Source organism: Mustela nigripes, chromosome 13, assembly GCF_022355385.1.
Source record: "Mustela nigripes isolate SB6536 chromosome 13, MUSNIG.SB6536, whole genome shotgun sequence".
Classification (NCBI taxonomy): domain Eukaryota; kingdom Metazoa; phylum Chordata; class Mammalia; order Carnivora; family Mustelidae; genus Mustela; species Mustela nigripes.
In genome coordinates, this window is record NC_081569.1 from 143,790,033 (window position 1) to 143,796,029 (window position 5,997).

Sequence of the window (5,997 nt, forward strand, 5' to 3'; positions counted from 1 at the left end):
GGCGTGGCTCCGGGAGGCGTGGCTCCGGGAGGCGTGGCTCCGGGAGGCGTGGCTCCGGGAGGCAGGTTGGGGTCTCAGGTACACCCCTCCAACCTCACAGCCAGCTTGGTTGACCTGCAAGGCCTGTGACAGCCCCCAGCTGGCCTGGCCTGGTTTTCCACGTTGCTGGACTGGCCTTTGGCGGGCGCTCTGCTGGGCATCAGTGGGAGCCCCCGGGCTGGAAGTCTGCTTCTGGGCCCAGGAGCTGCGCCCTCAGACCTGCTCCTGTGCCCTGAGCAACTCCTGCCCCAGGTACCAGCAAGCCAGGTTCCAGCCACAGGAGGTGGGGCTTCGGTGCCACGGCGAGCCTCACACAGCCTCGAGGCGCAGCTGTCCACATACAGGCGAGGGGTGGAGACCAAGGCTGGGCACGGGCTCTTGACCCAGCCCCCGGCTGTCGAGAGCCCGAGCACACAGTGTGACCTCAGCCTCTGGGCAGCCGGGCTAATAGCACATCCAGGGCCAAGTGCCCTTCCCAAACTCAGACCCCTCTTCCCAGAGGTGTGCGGAGGGTCTTCAGAGACCCCCCTCTCACAAGCACCCCTCCGTGGCCTCTCTCTCCGTGGCCTCCGGAGATCTCTTCCCACCCCTCCCCGCCCCTCTCAGCTCAGCCCCGCTGGGGATTCTCTGTTGGCTCTTGGGGTCCTCCCACCCCCTCCAGCTCTGGGGTGCGCCTCTGGGCCTCCAGGTCCTGGCGGCATCACCCATCTCACAGCCGTTGCTCCTGCAGGGGAGGGGGCCTGGGACTCCGCTGTCTGCGCTCCTGACAGCAAAGGGGAAGGACAGTCCCTCAGGTCACAGGAGAGCTGGGTCACAGGTGGCCTCAGGTCACAGGTGGGCGCAGGTCACAGGTAGCTTCAGTCCCATGTGTCAGACCCTCCACAGCCAGAGGCCGGTCCTCTGACCAGCCAGTGCTTTCCCCTCATGCCTGGCCAGGTGAGAAAGGGTTACCCCTGCAAACAGGGCAAGCGGATGACCCTGGAGGGTCCCTGGAATTATTGGCCTCTGAAATTTTCTGGCAAATTCTGCATCCCAGATTCCCTCCCGTGACTCCAGGAAATGGTGCGTAGGCTAAAATGATTAATAAAAGTCACTGCCCCACAAGACAAAGCTAATTTAAAAGCTTGCTTGCTCCTAGTGGGAAAGATGGGACTAACGTCTAACATAACTGCGGATTAGCTGGCGACAACCTGCCAACGAAGTCCCCAGAGTCAGCGGCGCAGGGAGCATGTGCAGGCTTTAGGCTCTGCGATTTTCAAGCCCAAAGTGGCTCAGCATTGTCCCATCAGGGTGGGTCCCCCCTACCCCCGACCGGCCAAGGGCACATGGGTCACTGTTGTTGTCCAGGCAGGTCATGACGTCTCTGGGGGTCCGGAGAGAGTGGAGGGGGTAAGTAGGTCTGGAGAACCACGCAGAAGTTTCCAGCATATCACACTACTTAAATGCTCCCCCTTTTTCCGTCTCTCCTCTCAAATGTGGGTTCTTACGAACCCTGCATCAGAGACAACTCTGCTGGGCTGTGGCCTTTCCTAGCAAAGCCCAGATGAGCTGTTCATGCCTCCTAAATATGCTTTTTGTTCCACCAATGCCCAGGGAGCTCCTATTCGTGCCGGGCTCCCTTCCGGGCCCAGGGAGTGCCGCGGCCAACTGCAGACAGGCTGTGCTCAAGGGGGCCGGGGAGGTGGGGGGTGACGTTCTGGGGAGCAGGGGGAGGGGCCCGGCAACAGGCTCCAATCCCAGAGAGCAGAGCAGTGTGAAGAGGAGGAGAGAATGGCAGAGCATGGAACGGACGGGACGGTGTTGACACACACGATGCGGGAGAGTGAAACAAGGCGAGGGCGCGGAGCGGTGGCCACGGGAGCGGCTCCAGATCCCGGAAGCTCTCTCGGGCGGTGACAGATGAACGAAGACCGAAGGGAAGGAGCAGCCCATGAAAGGGCGGATAGAGACGGACGCGGCTGGGGCAAACGGCAAGTGCAAAAACCCTGGGGTGGCAGGAGTTCAGCACGTTTGGAGCACGAGACGCATGGGGCTGGCACGGTGAGCGGTGGCCGCTACAGGGTGCTCTCGGAGGCGTGGGCAGGGCCTGGTCTGCAGGGTCTGCTTCGTGGGGAGGGATGAGGGTTGAATCCCACTGAGAGGCCCGCTCTGGCGGCTGAGTGCGGAGTCCACTGAACAGGATTGGGACTACAGCCCAGTGAGGGCACCTCGGAGGTCGCCCAGGGGCGGCGGGGCTGGGCCTGGGGACAACGGTGGGGCTGGTGAGCCGTGGCGAGATCCTGGAACAGGGCGTACCTGAGGAGTGAGCCGGTGTCCTGGCAGAGGGGGTCAGAGATGGTCTTTGCGCTGACCGAGACACGGCGCTATCGGTGGCGACCGCAGGTGTGGATGTCTTGGGCGTGGGGGAGAATGTGACTTTGGAAGGGAGGAGGCTGAGGGGAGCGCGGCTGGGCCGCACGGGGGGCTCCTGTGGCCTCGCATGGTGTCTGCCGCTGTCACCAACACCCACGTCCCAGCTCTGACCTCCCTTCTACCCCGCGCTTCTCCGACACTCTGCTCAGTGAACGTCCTAATTCCGGCGTGGCCCGCCGCTCGCCAGTCTGAAACCACCTTCACGGGGGGTTGCACAAATGTCCCCACGGTACATCTGACTCGGGGGCGGCATTCATCCAAGCCGCGTGGCCTACACGGGCAGGGCCACCCCGCAGCCCTCGCTCGCCCTGCTGCTTTCCTTCATGCTGCTTTTCTGCATTAAAGACAAAGGCATGTTTGCCCAGATTTGCTCGCGTATGGCCAGCGGTCCCTCACTCCGCCTGGGTCACAGCGGAGCAGGCCCGGACTTGTCTGCACCCGCATCACGTCCCTGAGCCTGGGAGCGCTCCTTGGCCACCTGTCCTCGGTGGTGCCTTAACATGGGTTGAATGAAATGAGGACTGGGTGACCGTGTTGTCCCTTTGGGCTGCTCCCCAAAATATTCCAGATGAGGGCCCAAAGTGACAGCACGTGTTTCCCACAGTTCTGGAGGCTGGACGTCCAGGAGGAAGGTGCTGGCCGATCGGGTGTCTGGGCATCTCTCCCTGGCTTGCCCATGGTCCCTTGCACTGTCGTCGGGTGGCGCAGAGAGCACTCTGGAGTGTCCCCCTCTCCTTAGCAGGGCGCCAGGCCCACCAGGCCCACCCCTAATCCCACCTCACCCAACCACCTCCTGCGGGCCCTCCAGCCAGCCCCCCCGCAGAGGGCTGGGGCCTTGACGGGTGGGTGGGCGGCGTTCAGTGCACAGCGGCAAGCCGACTCGTTGCCGTGGAACCCTGAGGAGGCCACACGTGTCCGAGCGGTCGATGCCACGGAAGCATCCAGATGGAGACAGTTCAGTGTTTGTATTTCTTCTGTGGCTCTTTTGTTCCAGCAAACAAAATGAGACGAAACACAAAACCAGACAAACACAAGGGGTCCGTTCATTGTTAAAGTGACCTTTCAATAAAGTTGTCTCCCTTTTCCTCCCTGAAGATGAGAAACAGGGGCAGGAGTTCTATCCCCCTGGAGAGCAGGACGCGGGGCAGCTCCCGGCCGGCCCGGGTCATCAGGCTGGAGGTGTGGATGGAGCCCCCTGGGCTGGGGGCTTTGGCCCCAAGTGACGGGCCTCATTTCTGCAAATGGCTGGTTCAGGGAGAAAGCAGCCAAAGGACCTGTTAAAACCTGCTAGGAAAAGGAGGGATGGCCGGGAGAGCCGGTGTCCCGGGCTCTAGGGCACAGACCCTGCCCCAGGGAGGCCAACACTTGGTTTTGCTGTTTAAATCAGGACCTTAAAGAGCTAAATGAAAGCATGTCTTCTATGAGACAAAAGCCAGAGCAGGCTTGAAGAAGACGCGTCGGACCAGGGGAGATGAAGCATGGGCTCAAGCAAAGAGGCAGGAGAACAAAACCGGGGCAGCCCAAGGGGGGTCAGCCCAAGCCAGCCGGAGGGGAACCAGGTGCCGGCAGCGGGACACAAAAACAGAAAGAGACAGAGTCAAACAGATGAAAGAAAAGGGACAGAAGAGAAAACAGGAAAATAACACACGGAACTCGTGGCTCCCCGAAGACCACAGAATTCACAGAAAAGCAAAAATTCGCGGGGCACCTGGGGGCTCCCTCGGTTACCCAGTTGCCTTCATGATCCCGGGGTCCCTGGATCCAGCCGGGCAGCGGGGCTCCCCGCGCAGCCGGGGTCTGGTTCTCCTCTGCCCGCGGCTCCCCTGGCCTGTGCCCCCTCCGTCTCCCTGACAAATAAACAAATAAAACCTTTTTAAAAAATGAACAATTTGAGTAATTCCCAAGGGCTAACCCTTGGAAAGGGCGGCTGTCGGAGGGAGGCGGGACCCCTGCTCAGCCCGGGCAGTGGAGTGGGGGTGGGGCAGGCCCCAGCGGGAGCCACGCGGGCGCAGCAGGGCCCAGAGGGCGGCGGGCCCTCAGCTGGCCGGGGTCTGCTGCTGCCCCTGCGGCCGCGGGTGACCACCTCGCCAGGCCCACGCCACCCTCCGGAAGAGAGGAGGAGCCAGGAATCGCGTCCCAGAATAAGACTTTACAACCGCGCCTCGAATCCAGCCAACACAGGCGTTTCTGAAACTGCTCCCGAGCGGAGGGACCCAGGGACAGACCCCTGGTGGCAGTCGGCGGGGAGGCCACGGAGCCGAGGGGCGCGTCCCCTGGAAGCTCAGCGCAGGGGCCCAGCCGCGGGGTGGGGGCTCAGACGGCGCCGCCTGCCCCACGAGCCGGCCCCGCCCGGCCTGGTCCCTTTGACCCTGCGCGGCCTTTGCTCCTTCTTTGCCGACCGGAGTCCCAGACCTGGGCCTGGGGCGCGGAGCTCTGCGAGCTGAACCCGAGCTGGTACCGCTGACCACCCCAGCGCCCAGGGCTCCTTCGCGCTCCGGCAAGGCTGGACGTGCTCCCTGGCCGCCGCCTGCCTCACCCCTACCCCCGGGAGTTGTTTCTTAAGAAATCACTTGCGCGCGTCCTTGGCTCGGGGCCTGCTCTGAAGCCCCTGGTCCCAAGGGACGTCTAGGATCCACAGGGCTAGGCCCTGGCCCGGAAGACCTTCGTGTGGCTGGAGGGGTGGCTGGGAACACGGAGCACAGACACCCAGCCCCGCTGTGCGGTGACCCACACCCCAGCTGCTCCTGCCCATCACGGGTACAAGGCCGCCTCCGGCTCGGGGCAACTGCTCAGGCCCCAGGCCCCCGGTCTGCGCTGCTTCCCACCTACAGCTGTGGGAGGACCAGGTTCCTTATCTAGAGAACATGGCGGGAGGTAATCAGCCCTCGGGACCATGAGGACACAGCGTGTGTGGCTGCGGGAGGACCGGCTCTGAGGCCCGGTCAGCCTCTGTGTCACTCAGGCGCGGACCCAGAGCAAGCTGTCGCAGGCCTCCGCGACTGCCAGCGGCCAGCAGGGTCGTTCTCTCCCGAGAGCAGTGAGGTGACGTAGATTTACTAAAATCAGTCTGTTCACACTCTCGGTTGGGCCCCGAGCCTCTTCCAGCCACCAGCCTGCCAACAAACTAACTGTAGGCAAATGAGGACACGTCCCCCTTAGGGGCGCTCAGTCACTGGGCCTTTGCAGGATCGGAGAGGACGGAATGGTGTCCTTATTTATTGATGAAGAGAGGGGTGTGGGAGAAGTGACTTGCCCAAGGTCCAGAGTTCTGACATGGCTGAGCCAAGATGCACACCCACGCGCGTGCCCCCTGCTTGCCCTGGGAAGACTCGGCCTGCTGGGGTCTGTCGGCTGGCCCCGAGCTGTGGGAACCGCAGCTCAGCATGATGGGGGGTCAGGGGTGGAGATGGGGCTGTGCTCCTTGGGTCTGTGGTTCTGCACAGGGTGAGGGGGACCCAGGAAAGACAGCCACAAAGCAGCTTGGAGGTTCTGGTGCAGGGACTCAGCACCGGGTGGGCGGGGACCCAAGACACCCACCCGACTGCA